The 16,472-nt window shown below is 36.7% G+C and overlaps 1 protein-coding gene across 12 annotated transcripts in view; it reads left to right on the plus strand.

The window, feature by feature from the left end:
* Nucleotides 1-16,472, plus strand: part of SIPA1L1 (signal induced proliferation associated 1 like 1) — a 220,868-nt gene that overhangs the window by 19,068 nt on the left and 185,328 nt on the right. For 8 of the 12 annotated variants that reach the window (XM_056345566.1, XM_056345580.1, XM_056345575.1 and 5 more), the window contains one exon: nucleotides 1,679-1,781. The exons of 3 other annotated variants lie outside the window; for them this stretch is intronic. The gene's annotated coding sequence lies outside the window, so the exon portion shown is untranslated. Of the gene's footprint in view, nucleotides 1-1,678; nucleotides 1,782-4,347; nucleotides 4,390-16,472 lie in introns of all 12 variants that reach the window. One more of the 12 variants, XM_056345567.1, reaches the window with a different exon arrangement.

Genomic DNA, 16,472 nt, shown 5'->3' on the forward strand with positions numbered 1-16,472 from the left:
CGCATGTCCAGCACTCTGCTCTTACTAGGGAGTGCCTGGAGAACAGGCGCTCCCAGGCTGTGATGTGCCTTTTGCAAACAGTAACGCATCAGCTTGGATTGAACTGAATGCCTTCTCTGTATGTCATTCAGGAAACTGTAAGGATGGCCTGTGCTGAAAGTTTCTCATACTTGATCATAAATTTGTGTTCTTGTGACTTCATCAGACTGATCTAAAATTGCTTGAGCATATAGGGGAATTGGTTTAGCACTGAAGAGTGGAAGGCACTAGTGGGGCATTAGTATTTTTTTGCAAAGGCAACTTAAGGTTCTGTGGGCAGGTAGTCAGCATTGCTGATACTTTGTTTCTTTTTTTAAGCTGATGGGTTTGAAAAGTTGTGTAAGAATTGCTTCAATTAATGAGTTTTATCCTTTTTTGACAATTCTTTCCATTTTCACTGGTGGGAGAATTCATGATACAGAGTACTAGCTTGATTAGTCTTTGTTTTCATGTGTTTTAGTAGTTAAAATGGAGACTGTTCTTAACAGCTAAATTCTGCTTTGTGTAATTGCATCCTCATGAATCAAGTAGATCAAACGGTAATTAACTGCACCGTTGGCTAATGACTGCGGGAAGAAGAGAGAAATTAATGGGCAGGAGGGGTGTGCTGCAGATGAACTATAGACCTATACCAGGTTGTCTTCTGGCTGAGAGTCTTTTACCAAGAAAAAATGTACTGATTTTGCATACTGCTTTATAGTGTGACTGTACCGTCACTGCATCTCCTGAAAGGTAAGCCTCAACTCCAGCCTGCAAAAAGGAAAAGTAAAACCCAATAGAACACGTGCTCCAGCTATAATCACATTTCCATGTTTTTAAATTGAGGATAATGACAAACTTTATTAATGCCTGCAATTTTTGTACTTTTATTGTGATAGTGACTTTAAGTTGTATGTAAGAAGCTTCTTGGTTGGATATATTTGCTGGGACATAAACATTTCATATTTAGAATTTAATGATTCACAGTTCTGGTCATGTGTAAAGTGAGAGGGACATAGAGTTACAAAACTTGAAGTAGCTTTGTACGTCTAAGTCTACTGGTGTACCACAGCAGAGACTTTGGTAAAGGTCACTTTATCAGAGGAAGGTTGACTAGGAAAAAACCCAAACCACCAAGCACAAACCCACTGGTTGTTTCTGCTAATAAATGTATGGATCTGGTGAGTTCTTCTGCCACTTTAGGGTATCCGTTCCTTCAGCAGAACTAGGTGGTTGAAAACTGTGTTACTCCTGTGCTCGTTTTAAGTTACTGTTACTACTGTGAGATGCCAATGTGTGGTGTTTTCAGCAAACCTTCAAACCAATGGTTCAGCTGAAGGACTGTCTCACCAAAAGGGCATTTTGTGTGTTGAACAAATTGATTCCTTCTGTATATCTAAGGGAATATTGAAGCATATGGTGCATCCATAATTGAACTTGCCATGTAGTCTTAGTTTATCAGTTTGCTCTGTGAATTGTTTATGTTTCATGTGAATTTCTTACAGTTACAGTTGTAACAAAATTTTCTTGATACGGTTTTTACAAAAGAGAACAAGTTTAGAATACTTACTTTGGAGGAAAAAGGGGTATTTTTTTGTATGTGTGTGACTCGTGATGCTGTGGCTATAAAATCAGATCTCCAACTTTTGATGTATTTTAGGTGAAAACCATTCTTTGGACTTGACCAGATATTAACTCTGACAGGAATGAAAGTCTGAAGATTTTTGTGAACCTACAACTATCTAAAGGAATTGATGAGCAGGGTAAGAATTCACATGTCTTGCATAAAACTTGGTTTTGTGAGTATTTGGCTACTGCAATACAGAATGTGCCACTTCCTGCTGTGTAAATGGAAAAGTGAAGGAAATTATGGAGGGTAAAGACAGCAGTCAAATTTAGTCTTTCTCTGTTTCAGCATAAGATAAAATACCATTGTTCTGAATACTTAAACCTTGAAAGTGGCAGACATGAAGTGCTTTTCATAGTACAGATAAACGGTGGCAGAACACTAAGCTTGTTGAGGGAAAGGAGGTGTATTTTTTGGTGTCTGTTTATTTTGAAATGTAGGAATAAAGTGAAATGCCATGTGGGCTATGAAACCTGGGGGAAGCAGAGCACTTTTTTAACTGGTTTTAGTATATGGAGCTCATGATGAATAACTTCAGGGAGTCGCTTTGGGTTTGAAATATCCTCAAAACGCATTTCCAAATGAATTTGGAAAGCTTTTCTTTTCTTGTCAGATTAAATTAAAGTTTTGCCTGAAAAATTTTTGGCATGCAGTAGAAAGCTCACATTGTGAAGAAGCTTGAACAGAAGTGGGCTGAGAAAGAAACCTCTGGTTTGTTTTGAAGATCTATTCCACAGTGTATAGCTAAACTGTATCTGGACTTTTCTGTGTTGTTTCTGTTGACTTTAGCTTCATAGCTATAGGCAATTCATTGTAACAGTTTCTGACCTTTTGTTCTTGCAGGCTTTATGTTGTTAATGGACTCAACTACAGAATGACTTTTAGAAAAAATATGTTGTGGGAACTTAGAAGGGTCTTGATGGAGGGGAAGGATCATCGTGTAGCAAAATTGACTTATTTACACTTTGAAGCTCTTTTATTTCTGCCAAAGGAAATGTAATTGCTGCAGTGAAATGCTGACATGGACTTAGCTGGATTTTTCTTTTTAAACATGAAGAGTTTGTATTTCACATGATGGAGCAGGGAAGAGTTAATTTGCTTGTATGCAGGTGGAGTTTTTCATGTTTCCTAAAACAGGGACAGCTGAGGGAAGGGTAAACATAATTTTAACACATGCTGTGGTGTTACAGATAAATTAACAACAGTTTAGGTCCTCCCTGCTTCTTTCAGATTAGAATATTATTAAAAATGTTAATAACTTTTTTCCTTAGTGTGTTTTTTTGAGAAGTACTTAGAAGGGCTCTTCAGTGAATGAGTTCAGCTCTTCTTCCCTAAAATGGTCTATAATTGCAGTTATAAATTTTGTATTAACACTTACTACTATAATTTAATTGCAGTTTGGGCTATTTTTGATTGGAGGGTGTTTTGTGAATTTTCCAAAATTCTTAGGTAATTGCTACCTAAGCTAAACTATACAGAGGTATCCCATGTTAATCTGTTGCTTGCCAAATGGCTCTCTTTTTCTGAATGTTAGTTAGCCAATCTTATATGCCCAAAGAAAAAACATATGGTTAAGACAGAATACATAATTTAAAAAAAAATTAGTTTTTTTTATTTAAATCTGAAAGCTCTAAGCTCGTGTAAGCACCTAAGACTGAAATGGGCTTAAGTGCAAGTTTTGGAGGCCAGGATTTCACTTACTGTTCTTTGTGGTTTTGATATTCTCAATATCAATTTGGGATGTATCTCCCAAACCTGTTTGTTTGACAGCCTAGGAAAGGCACTTGCAACTTAACATAATTTACTTAATGATGAACTAAGGTGCCTTATGTGTCAGATCTATACCTGAAACTACATTATGGCTGGCCTCTTTTCCTGCTAGCCTTTGCTTCTGGGCCTCTCTCCCAAGTACGTCAGTGCTGCATGAGTCATTGAGTCATTTTGCTGTCTCTATCCTCCTCCACCTCGTACATGGTTGCACAATTGAGAAGGCAAGTAGAGAGGCAAGAAGCTGCAGCAAAAGATTTGCTCATCAAACCACATCCTAAACATAGTGTGGTAACTTCAGATGTTTCTGGGTCTTTTTATGTTGCCTTCTCTGTAGACCAGCAAAGCTAGTAAATATATTTTTAAAGAGCAACAACTCAAACTGTAAAAGGAAATAGCTTATCTGAAAGCTGGTGTTGCTTTTATTTGTAAAACAAAAATAATGTAGGTTGTAACAAATGCAACTTTGAGTATAGTATAGCTGCTATCTCATGAGAGAATTCACAGCCACAATTTTTCTGTAATGCTTTTGTTTTTATATCCTTCTGCAATGAGGAAGTTAATTGAGGCTGCTGTGGGTCATTCTGGACACTAGAAACTAGGATGAGACAAAGTCTTTTTCTGTATACAATGTGCAGCTGTTGAATGAGAATAATCCAGTTATGTTTTAAGCTGTACTTGAAATCTATAGGTGACAGATTCCTTGGTTCTCTTATTTTCCCCTTTCTGCTGGGACTGTGTCTCTCCTTTTGTTTTTGAGTGCAATTTGGGGGGGTGTGTGTGCGTGCGGATGGGGAGAACAACTCACCTAAAAAATGTCAGTGATCTGAGGTAATTACGAATATTTTGTGTTCCTATAATGAAACTTACTGTTCTGCTTTTTTCTCCTCTCCTGTTTCAAATCTGTATTACAATGACATGGGTATCACTGCCAGCTCTCTGCATGACAGACTGCTTCTGTGAATGCATTCCAACAGGTGTGTTGTTTTTATTTTCCTGGGCATTTATTTTGCAATTTAGTATGAACATGATACTTCACATCTGTATTTCAGTCTAGTTCAAACAAGTTTAGCTCAAGTAGTGGTTGAGTTGTGGTTTTGATGGAATGATTGTTTGGCAAGATTTGTCTGTAAACACTTTGGTGCTTTCAGCACATAGTATTTTGGGGCAGCCATAATGCAATTGCATAATCTTAAATTATGTGCTTTACAAATAAGAGATGTTTATAAGGATTGAATGCAAGCCTTGAGCAGTTGAAAATTTGGTGCAAAAAAATGAAGAAGAATCTAAGTTCTTGTTGGTATCCTGACATTTATTTTAAAAACCTCTTTTTCTTTTGTTACAGCGTAATTCAACCTAATATGAATCTTCTAATGATACAGAAATGCATGGAGTTTGTTTCAGGTTTATAGGGGCTCCTTAATGAAGCATGTTGTTCAACTTTGGTTGTTAGTCTGTAGTTTTCAGGTGACTCATTTGTGACCCTTGTGACATTCCACCCCCTCCCTTGCCCCAAATTGTGGCTAGAAAACTTTGATTTAATAAGTGAAAGTTCTGGTAGCATTCAGGAAATGCTCAATATCATATGTACTGAAAAATGAGAGAACACTGCTTCCTTTGATAATCTGAGAGTGACTGAGATGCTTATTAATTAAAACTGTTTTCTATGTATCGGTTTTGGGAACTGTTAAATCTAAGCCATAAGTACTGCTAAAAGTTTACCTAAGAGCAGCTCGCCCCCCCCCCCCCCCTTTTTTTTTTTTTTTTATGTTAACCTGAGGGGAAAAATGTAAGAAACAGTATATTACAAGCAGCTATGTTTACAGTGTTTTACTAGCTTCAGGACTGCCAGCGCTGGAGATGACAGATTTGGGGTGTTAGATTAATAAGTGCCTGATCTTCAGTGGATTCACTTCTTGAATCAAACTATAATTCTGACCTTGATCTTTTCCTGTAGTCACAATTATATTTTGTGGAGAAGAAAATTGCTTTTAAATTTCTTGTTAAACTCTTGTTATCTTACTGCGATTTCACCAATCCTTGTATACTAAGGGTAACTATTTCCTGCTTTTGTTCGTGATATTAGCTGTGCCTTTTTATTCCTTCCAAAGCCATAATTGTCTGTAGTTTTTGTTTGTATGGAAACTGTGCTGCATCTTTTGATTGTTTGTTACTTTTTCTCTAGTCCCTCTATCTGCTTGAACAGTGTGAGTGACAAAAAGTAGACAAGAACAACTGTGGTAGATTGTATGTGGTGGTGATTTCTTTGTTTTCCTTTCTAAAATATCCCAATTATTTTTGCTTACCTTTTGATGGTGTAAAGCTGGTATTTTCAGTGAGTTACCCATAGTGACTTCAAGCCTTTTTCTGAAGGGTTAATAAAAAATGTGAAGCCTGTTAATAAGTAGATTGACTTAAGGTTATTTTTTCTCTTCATATTGCATTTATTGTTAGTGGATTTCATCTAACATTTTATTTCACAATTGGCCTGTCACTGTGCATACCCTTATTTGAAAGTCACTGGCTAGCTACAGAAGGTATTTATCACTAATTCAGAATATCAAACTTTTTAGCTTTGCAGAGTTTGCAGAAGTTTCTGTATCTGTTTTACTCCTTGTTTATGAGCACAGGTCAGAGTGTAAATCATTGAGAAAGATTATCAGTACATCATCTCCCTCCCCTGGTTGCCATTTAAAACAGCTCTTTGCTTCTGCTTATCTCCCACTTGATATTTATTGATCTGTTACAATTTCCAGGTAATTTGTCACACTTTCATCCTATGAGAATGGGGTTTCTTTAAGACCCTTCAATGAGAGATCTTGCTATTCTAAACTTCCATATATATTCTTGAACTTTTTGGAGGTATTACATCTAATAGTTTTTTGTATGCTCATTGTCTCCTTTAGCAGATCCTAAATGGTTGAACTTCTTTTTATGGAAATAGGAGTGCTTTACTGTATACCTTATTGTAAATAAATGATGTTTTTCTTTGAACAGGCAAGCAAACTAAGATGAATAATAAAGAGTATCTATAGCAGAGCCAAAAGGCACACCTTGTAGTTGTGGTGATGGCATGAGATAACTCTGAATGTGTTTTAACCTGCTGCATTATGCTGCCTTAAACCCAAGCTACTGCACAGCAGAACTGGAAATATTTGAAAACCACATGTTCCCTGCCAATTGCGAGGCAACCGCACCCTGACTTGTTTGCTGCATTCATGAAGGTGTATTTTAATATATTGTAAACAGTTCCTCATGGCTGCTGTGTAATAAGAAGCTGATTTAATGAAAGGACCAAGTACTGTAAATTTTAGCTTTGATTTACAGGTTCTTTTGTTTGAACACTATTGAATAAAATGTGCATCTGCAATTAAGTTTAACAGTGTATGTAGTACTGTGATACAGCTGAGGCAGCTCTTTATGCATGTTCCCTGTGCTTAGGTGGTGGTGCAGTCTCCCAGGGTGGCACCTTCCTCCTCACCCTCTCGCTGGCTGGGTAAATCAATGTGCTGCAAATACACAGGTGTACTTTAGACCTGCCAGTATCCCAGTAGTTGGCTGATGGTCAGAGCTGTACTGTGGAGACAGGTGACTAAGTATGCATGTTTTGAAAGCCAGTATGGTAATGTAAAATAATCATTTGCACTAGATTTTGAGGATATCTAAGAGGCATCATGTTGCATTTCAGATAGCAAGGGGAAGATTCTCAGAATAATTCTAGTCTGTTTGCCTTTAGAAATATTTTCCTGAGACTTCTAGGTAGCATATGAAAAAAGAAGACTCTGTTGGCTGGGCACTAGGGCTCCAGAATGCCAAATACCTGTGGAGTAGCATGTGAATGAAGTTGTTTCTGATACTGTTTCAAGTGGTATATGCTAATTCTAGAATGATATTCTGAAAAATCACATAATAATCCTAATGTAATTAGTGTTGCATGGATGATAATGTTTGTCTAAGTTAATTTTGCTGTTGAAAATTAATTGCAAGTACAGTATGATGTTCTGTGATACTTATTTCTGAGACAGATCTCTTCTTTTGTATTGCAGAAAAAAACTCCTACATGACTACAAGATAAACCAAACAAATACTCCAAAGTTTCATGTTGGTATCCACACAGAGGAAAATGCTCTTTTCTGACCTGCCTTTGTGCATGAAATCATAGGAGTAACAAGGACATTTACTGCTTTTAGTTGTACCCAAAGAATGATTTTTAATTTTATTTTTTGTAGTCAGTGGCTACATTGTTTTCTGCCAAAGCATCTAGTCTTTTATCTCTAGGTGCTTTTGTAGTTAAAAAATAGTGTCTGATGGGGAAAATGGATGTGGTGGTCTCTCAAGATGTGCTCCCAAACGTAACTACTGCTCAGTAATAGAATAAGGGGATATTTGGAATATAATAAAGCTTCTTCTGTTGTTCTGTAGGTTCTCATGGTATGTCTTTTACCAGTCCTATTACCTTGAAATGAATTCTTATATCCCAAGTCATTGTGGCAGATAGTCAGCAAGCATACATTTTTTTTAAATTTTTTAATTGCTTTCCTGCTTTAAGGGGTCATTCAAACTTTCTTTTGATGGCAGGCAGCTTAAGTGCTAGAACACAAAGGCAGTTTCCATAAAAATGTCCCAGCTCATAGAACTGCTGTGAAGTGACCAAATGTGGTTCTGTCTGAAGCCTTGAAGAAGACAGGAAACTGTCTTAACTGGATATGTTCTTCCATGCACTTGAACGCCTTCAGTTTACCTGCTTTGTTTTACTGCTTGTCCTTTACTACTTTTGATACTTCGTATCCAGGGAGGTCCTGGGACTCTCCTGTAGTTCAACAGTAGTTCTAAGAATCTGCCTCAACTTTCATAGATGAGGTAGTCTGCAGATAAATGATAAATCTACCTACAATACTTGAATATTTTAGTATTACAGGAGTGGGGGAAAAAATACCCCACCAAGAAACTTCCACAGGTAAATTTTCATAATTAAATACTAGCTCTGCTGTATCTACCTTTTGTTTTGAAATTGATGCTTGTAAGGTGCTTCTAAGACAGTTGTTGCCACTGACTTGCTCTGCTGATGCTTAACTGTTAGTCCTGAGGGAGGTGACACATAAACTGCAGGCTGACCATAGACTGCAAGCTGATTGTAAGGAACTGAAAATAATCTGTGAACTACCTATTTCAGTCAGGAAGTTACTGGGAGGTAAAGTGGTCCCTCCAAATTACTTGGCTGCAATTATTTCGGAGAGGCTTTGAGTCATCGGGGAGAATACAAAACATAGGAAGTTTTCTTCTATTCCTGGATTTTGAGTAAAGCCTACTATCATTGCTGAATATTTACTGTATTTCCGTATGCAAAACAGCTCCAACCTTCTTCCTTGTTATAGAGCAGTACTACTTTCAGCTATTTATTTTTTTTGTTAAATATTGGGGCAGGAAGTAGAGAGTGTGATATGACAAACCTGCATTAAAAATAGTTAAAACCATAGTCATACAGTGTTTTTTCACTGATAAAAAGAACAACGTAAATGCATTTGTCTTTGTTGTAATTAGCTTAATGTAAGTAATTACATTTCTATTACACCTCTATAATCTGAGTTTTAAAAACAGGAGCAGTATTAGTATGCCATGTTACTGTGTGTAATGGGCTATAATAATAAAAAACCAAAATTCTAATTTTGAAACTGTATTAAAGAAGATTTCCCTTAGCATTTGGAGTTTTGTGTGACAATAAAGAAATTTCAGCAAGCTTTTTGTAGATGAAGGCAATGAATGGATTTGGTGATAAAAATATTTTTAAATGAATTCTGGTGATCTGAGGCATCCCTGGTACATTCAGGAAAAGAAATACAATATATGTGAGGTTAAATTGTGGATGAGATCAAGCCTTACTACGTATGTGATCGTGGCAATTGACACTATGGAATTAGCATAGGAGCTGAATCTCTGTGGACTGCATTATGCAGGACAGTGTACTTATTCAGTGAACGGTTCTATTTCTGAACGTCCCTTGGCAAGTTGCAGTTGGCTAGTGAGGTTGAAAGATGTAGTACAACAATTTTTATGTTCTAAAACTACATTTTAGGTTTTAGGGATGGTTTGTAAGATTCTGAAGTTGGGAAGCTGGTAAAAGAGAAAATAGTATTTCTTCCTAGAACATATTAATGTACTTAAGAAAAATTATAAACACGTAAAAATCATAAAAATTGAAGCCTGCTAAGCTCTGAAGATGACTCCTCCACTGATAATCAGGAATAGGTCTGTTTGCTATTTCAAGGTTTCATTTGTATACTGTACTAAGGCCTCCTGACTTGTTAAGAAAAGCAGCATTGTAGGCTCAGGTTTCTGGAAAGGTTTCATTATCAGATGGATTGAAAAGCAAAACTTTGTTGCCACGACCAGTGCAGGTAGATTGTTGCTATAGTGCTGAAGAGTGCTGCTATCAACAAAATATATTTTTACATATTTATTTTCAATTTTATACTTGCTCTGATTAACGTCTTAACTTATTTTGCCAAATGTAAGCTATTTTATTGTTGCTTGTTGCTGAAAATGTTTTTTCACTACCACTTAAAAAATACAATCAATAAGCTAGAAGCTGATCTCACAAGTGTGTTACAACCTTTTAAGTCCACTTGTTGCCACAGGATAATTGCATGCAAATATATAGGTGTTTACGCAAGGAAGTTTCAAGCTGATTACAGTTCTATGCGGATAATGACCAAAACACTGTTTTAATGTGTCATACAACTGTGATGACCATGAGTGTATGCTTTGAGCTTTTATTTATTGCCCTAGTTTATAAATGCCTGCCTTCTCTTCGTGGGGAACAGAGTTCTGTATCTTGCATGGTAATTTTTTTGCTTTGCAGTGTAGGGAAGGGGTAGAAGATCTTTTGGAGCCAAATAGTTTGATCGAGATTCAGTTAGCTTATAGGTGCATAAAAAGCAGGTGTGAATTTAAAACAGCAAAGTTCGATTAAGAAAGAGAATGTGGGGGTTTTTTTGGTTCCCCATGCCCCTGGCAGTTCTCTAGAAAAATGATAGGAACAAGAAGCAATGCGAAATGATCTGAGAACTTGGTTCATGTGCTTAATGTTATTCACCAAGGCCAGCTTCTACATTATTATAAGCATATATAACAATGTATTTTATATATCTGTATATGCGTATTTCAGAGTGCTCATGGTCTTCAAACTGTAGAAAAGAGTTGCTGCATACTGTACCTACAAAGGTTATTTACTCTCATGTCTGGTTAATGATTCTATTTCATCAACCAAGTCCATTAGTTCCTGAAAACAGTATCTGCTTATAGAAATCTGGTAACAATGTCCATCTAATAGCTTGAGCTGAGTTAAGCTTGCCAGCTGCATGGAAGTACTGGATTTCAGGGAACCAGCTCTTGAGGAATTGGGGAGTAGAAGGTGGTGCATCTCTTACTGTCTTTCATTTAATATTTCTATACCCTGCTATTAATGGTCCTATTAGAAGTATGTTAGACTACAAAAGATAAGCTGAGCTGAAAAAAATCTTATCACTTACTATGCATTTATAAGGGAAAAAAATTAATGCACAGATCCCTGGTGCTGTTTTTATTCTTTTTATGAACCAATCTTTCTTTCTGCTCAAGATACAATTCCTCATCTGTTTCCAGTGTCAAAGGATAGACAAAGAGCCTTGAAAGCAATAATTACTTAAAGGCATGTGAGAAGGAAATATCTTGCATTGGAATCTTTATTTTTGCTCATGCTCTCCATGAGTGGTTTTTATATTTTCTCTGTTCTTTAGTGGGTTTTTTTCCAGTTAAAAGTGAAATGTAGGGTGACACAAACTCTGTAAATTTTTTTCTTTTTAGTTAGAAGGAATTTGAAGACTTTGTTACTCATCAATATAAATGAATTTTCAGAATGTGAATTCTGATGCTCACATGCAGTTTATATACTAGGCTTCACTTTGGGGTAGTATTTTACTGGCATCAGTCACCACGTAGCACAGAGCTGCTTTGTGAGGAGCACCAACTTCTTTGCAGTCTGCCAAAAAGTATATGTGGGTTGGCGGCATGAATGCCATCCTTTGGATGAAATTTTTTGATGCCAGGATTAAGCCACAAATAGTGGAAGGAAGAAACGAGAATACTGAGTCTGTTATTTAAAAAAAAGTTAAATAAGTTAGTCTTTCAGTATAGAAATGCTGAAAAAGTAAGAAACATCAAGCAACTGCTGGTTTTTATGTTTAGATACTTTAACCTTTTCCAAAACATTTTGAAATTTGTTTTATAAAAAAAAGATTAAGCATTTCAGTAGTGCTCTGAGTAAGCAGGAAATAATGACAGTTAATTATTTGGCTACTGTGTTTAAGTAGATTTTTAGAGTTGTTAGATACTTTGCAATTTAATGTTTAGTTTGCTGCCTCAAGAGGGAATAGCACTAAAGGCATTGTGTTCTTGACCCGAAGTTGTGTGGTGGTTGTATGAGGCACTTGGTTTGTGAGCACAAAAGATGAGGTGAGGGGCAAATCATGTAAGTTATTTAATGAATGCGATGGGATTTGAAATGTCTGAGAATATGTTTTCATTAAATATCCTATTTCCTGCTACAGAGTTTTCTAACACATTCTGATTTCCCTAGTGGAAATGCATTGTTCTGAAACCATGAGCAAAAAAAGAATTTAGCTAAAATTTGTTGAAGAGTGCTAAAATTGGTTTAAAACCTTTATTGAAAATGAGATTTGATCTTTGTGGTAGGTTACAGAGTCGACTGTTTCCAGACTTCTAAGTGTGCATAGTGTTCAAAAGACAACTCCCACAGAGCTTGCTGTTGGAGAATGTCTGTGTAGTTGTTGGTTTCAGCCAAAGGTAACACAGCAACTCATGCCTCACCATTAAGTGAGGCCTTATGAAGGAGGCAACTTAAAATTGCAGTGCTGCTACGTAATTTTTTTCTACTGAAACATTCTACTTGCCTCTCTTGCAAAAGTACAAATGGATCAGCATACAGACTGTATCACATGAGCTCATAGATCTGCACAGACTTTTTTTTGACCTTTTTTTTTGTGTGCCTCTCAGCCAGAGCAGCACAGTGATCCAACTTGCTGCTTACCACGTGCCAGGGTAGACACAAGGGAGGATTGAGATTGTGTGGCTGAGACACAGCATCTTCCAAGAACCAGTGCAGTGGTGGATGGTCTTAATGAAGTTGTGAAAATTCAGTATTTTACTGCTTATGGTGTCATAGAAATTTGCTTTTATGTATCTTCTTAATATAATAAAATGTAGCTATACAAAAATTAAGCCTAATTAATTTAACTGTGTTCTGGAATTGTTTTAGAAAAGCTTCCAAATTCTGAATAGCTGTTTTCCTTCCTTCCTTTTTCTGCTTTATAAAACAATCTGAATTATTTTCTGCAGTTTTCTTGCATCAGCTTCCTTTCTGTATCTGATCATTATTTCCAGAAAGCAGAGAACTGCGATAGGTTGGTGTAGGTTTGATTTTAAAAAAAATTGTAAGACAAGAAAACAGTGTATTGGCTGATAGGGCCTGCGCAATTAAAGTAAAAAAAATTAAAAAGTATTAGTTTTAATTTTAAACTAGTGATAAGCGCAGCATATCAGCACGAAAGATGTCTATTATTTTGTGCTTATTAGGGTGTATTTTTGAGGGAATGTATTGAAGTAAAAGTTGTGTAAAAGGATTTTATCAAAATCAGAATTGCTTTCAAAAGGCACACAGCATTTTTTGTATATTTAATTAATGATTTTCTTTATAGTCCTATTCACTATTTTGTTTTGCTTGCTATACCTCTGTAAAAGATTATTGTATTGCACCTTCACTAAACACTGAATGTTGCTTTTTATAAAATGCATTGTGTAATGTGTTTGTTCCTTGGCTTCCTTATGGAAAGGATGTCCTGTATTTGTTTACATTTGTGGATTGCCCTACTTTCTTGTCAATTTTGTGAATGCTATTGCATTTAATATTCTCATGCTCTTTATCTTACGATAAAAAGATTTGATGATAGTGAGTTATTGGACTGTTCCTTATTACAGATGGTTTGAAATGAGAGACTAGAAGTAAATGTGAAGTTAACAAATATTTCTGAAATGAGAAGTGTGTTAGACGGGGGCGCAGTGGTGTTTAGGATGGGCGCATATCAGCTGTGGAAAGGAAGGTGTAAAGCAGACAAAAAGTCACAACATGTCGGTCTTGTTAAGGGAAGGAGGGTCTTGTAGGGGCCCTGTGTGACTGGAATAAGGATGTGCAACAGTTTTGTGATGATACTGGATGTACATCCTTCTCCTTTCAAAAAAAAATGATTGAGCTCTTCAGTAGAGGCATCGGGTATGCTCATTTGGGAAGTAAGAATGGCAGAATGTCTCTGGATTTGTGTTGGTTTCTCTCTCTCTTGCTTCCAAGTGGGTGGTTATCAGGAAATCTTGCAGTCTTGTGTCTGGTGGAGATAAGAGTAAAAGCATGAGTCCTGGGAAACAGTTTAAATCACTTACGTGAAATTTAACTTGAGATTCTGTTTTAGAAAAAATGGCCATATGCTGAAAAATGTCAACACATGTTCATAAAATGAGTAATTATGAAGTGGAACTTGATTTAGACTCCCTTAATGTTCATTTTAAACCCACAAAATTACTTTTTCTACAGTAAATTACTGCAGTTTGTTTGTCCAGCCCCTTAGATAATCAAATCTTGTAGTTGATAAAGAATTGCATGTTATCAGGCTGTGAAATAGAAAAGATAGGAATGATTTCTAAATGAATATGCTAAAAATAATTTTCAAGAGTGTAGACATGAGGGCTACTGTGAAGATGGTGCAGATGCTCATAATTGGGTTATTGAACATGATGTATTCTTACCCTATTTAAAATAATGGCAATGAAATGTGCTCAGTCACTAGTGTTGAATGCATTGTTGCATTAGGAATTCACAGTTTTGTCTGTCAGTTTAGGAGGGTCTAGGGCTTGAGTTTGTCATGGAACTAAAAAGACTAAAGTGGCTTTTGGATGTTGTGGGACAGACAGGGCTATATCCAGGGTTACCTGGCCTCTCTTGGTGTGGAAGGGCATTAACTGCTGCTTGCTTTTTCCCCGGCCCCCCCCCCCCCCCCCCCCCCCTTCTCTCACCAAAGCATTTACAGTGGACAATTTTCTGTCAAAGCTACTGCTTGTTTTGGAACTGGAGGTGAGAGGTTTGCCTTTGCATAGTAGATCATTCATAATTGAATGTATTTTCTACAGGTATTGTGAGGACTACCTCGAGCAGGGAGCAGTAAGGAGTGAAGTGAAATAAGGTTTGGATACTCTAGGCTTGTTCTGAGATGCTCATGTTCATAAATATTTCTTGTTTCCTTGGCTTTCTCATGTCTTATCATGTTTTAACTGGATTTTGATTTATTATAAAAAGTATTTCTAAACTCTCAGTTGGTATATTGCGTCTTCAGCTGCAATGCTAGCTATTTAATAATAGCTTGGATTATAGTGTAATGAATGCTGTAAATTCTATTATGTGTTTTTTGAAGTTTTATTTATTTGTTCACCTTTGTCAGGTCACCATAAAGAAAAAGGGTGTTGCCATTTAATTTTAAGTTTAATATCTAGTAAATTACTTTTAGGCATGTGGTTCTTTGTAAAGTATATAACATTATAGAACCGTGAAAAGGAGAGTTTGTCTATACAAAGCTTTATTAGAGACTACTTTCTGCTTGTCTTGAGAAAATGTCATGAATGTGGGAGGGATGATGTGAAGTTGTTTAACGTGTAGGATACTTTCATTAACATTACCGTACAATGGTTCATCTTATACTTTTGTGCTGGTGAGAGATATGTCTACACCTGTTGGTGCATGCCATTGCAGTATGGCTTCTGAAATTCTCAGAGGAAAAACACCATATTGAGAACAGACCAAAGGTGTCTTTGAAAATGGCCCCGTGCTTATCCCACCACCAAGTATTTTTCTCCTCCCCACCTTCCCGATTTCAGTTGCAGGGATTGTGCAAGTGCTGCCTGTTTTAGATAGGCTGGCTTGGCTGTTCACCTAACCTGCCTGCTGATTTTGGCCTCACTAAGTTAGGTTTTTACTCATGTCGTCCTTGGCTGTAAGCAAGTAGTTTGGGTTATTAGTATCTCCAGCTAAACTGACTGTGTACAAAACAGGTTTGACTGGGAACTGGATTTGCACAGTTGAGGTTTAGTTATATTTTTCCTCTTTTTTACCTTGAGTAGATTCTCCATCAAATGCCTGCTCTGTGGGCACAATATGACAACCAAGGTTGCTTTTATTGTATGCAGAGGTGACAACAGCATGTCTAAGGAAGACAAAGTGCCTTCTTTTCAAATTACAGCCTCTGTCTTCTACTGTTTTCATACACAGGGGATGGGTTTGATGTTCCCAATTACTCATTTTATGTAGTGATAATTGATTAGTATTAGAATGGTTCATCGAATGGTTTGGGTTGGAAGGAACCTCTTAAAGGTCCCAAATATTCATCAGAATATTGCTGAATTAGAGCTTGGTTTTGTTTGTTTTCATTGTGGTGTGCTTCCAAGGAGAGGAAGGGACTGAAATATTAACTTTCTTTTCAAATGAAGCTAATGTCCTTTGTGGCATGCTCAGTTCTGACAAATCTTAATGTGCATTGCTGGGCTCAAGAGTTGTTTTAGCCAGACTGGTTTTTAGCAGCACTGTTGTTCAGATGTAATTAGAATGCTTTGTGTAATACACTTTGGTGCTAATACAAAGGAAACCCTGCAGCTTATTTGAAGAACAGTTTCTTTGCAGTTAGATTGATCTGGTAAATAGTTCTAAAGTGTATGTTTGAATGTATATAGTAAATACTTTTAGAGCTGTCTGAGTGAGACCAGAAAGAACACTCGGGTGAGTGCTGGGCAGCACATCAGTGAGAAATAGATACACAGGTTCTGGTTGAGACACGGTGTTGTCTTAGATCAGGTCCCTGTCTGTGAGTCGTCATTGTTTGGAAAGATGGAAAACTATTATTTCTTTTGTAAGGGCTAACTAGATGTTTGTGAAAAGCTTTGAGAAGCTTTTGATTAACGACTGTATGTA

Source organism: Falco biarmicus, chromosome 7, assembly GCF_023638135.1.
Source record: "Falco biarmicus isolate bFalBia1 chromosome 7, bFalBia1.pri, whole genome shotgun sequence".
NCBI classification, from domain to species: domain Eukaryota; kingdom Metazoa; phylum Chordata; class Aves; order Falconiformes; family Falconidae; genus Falco; species Falco biarmicus.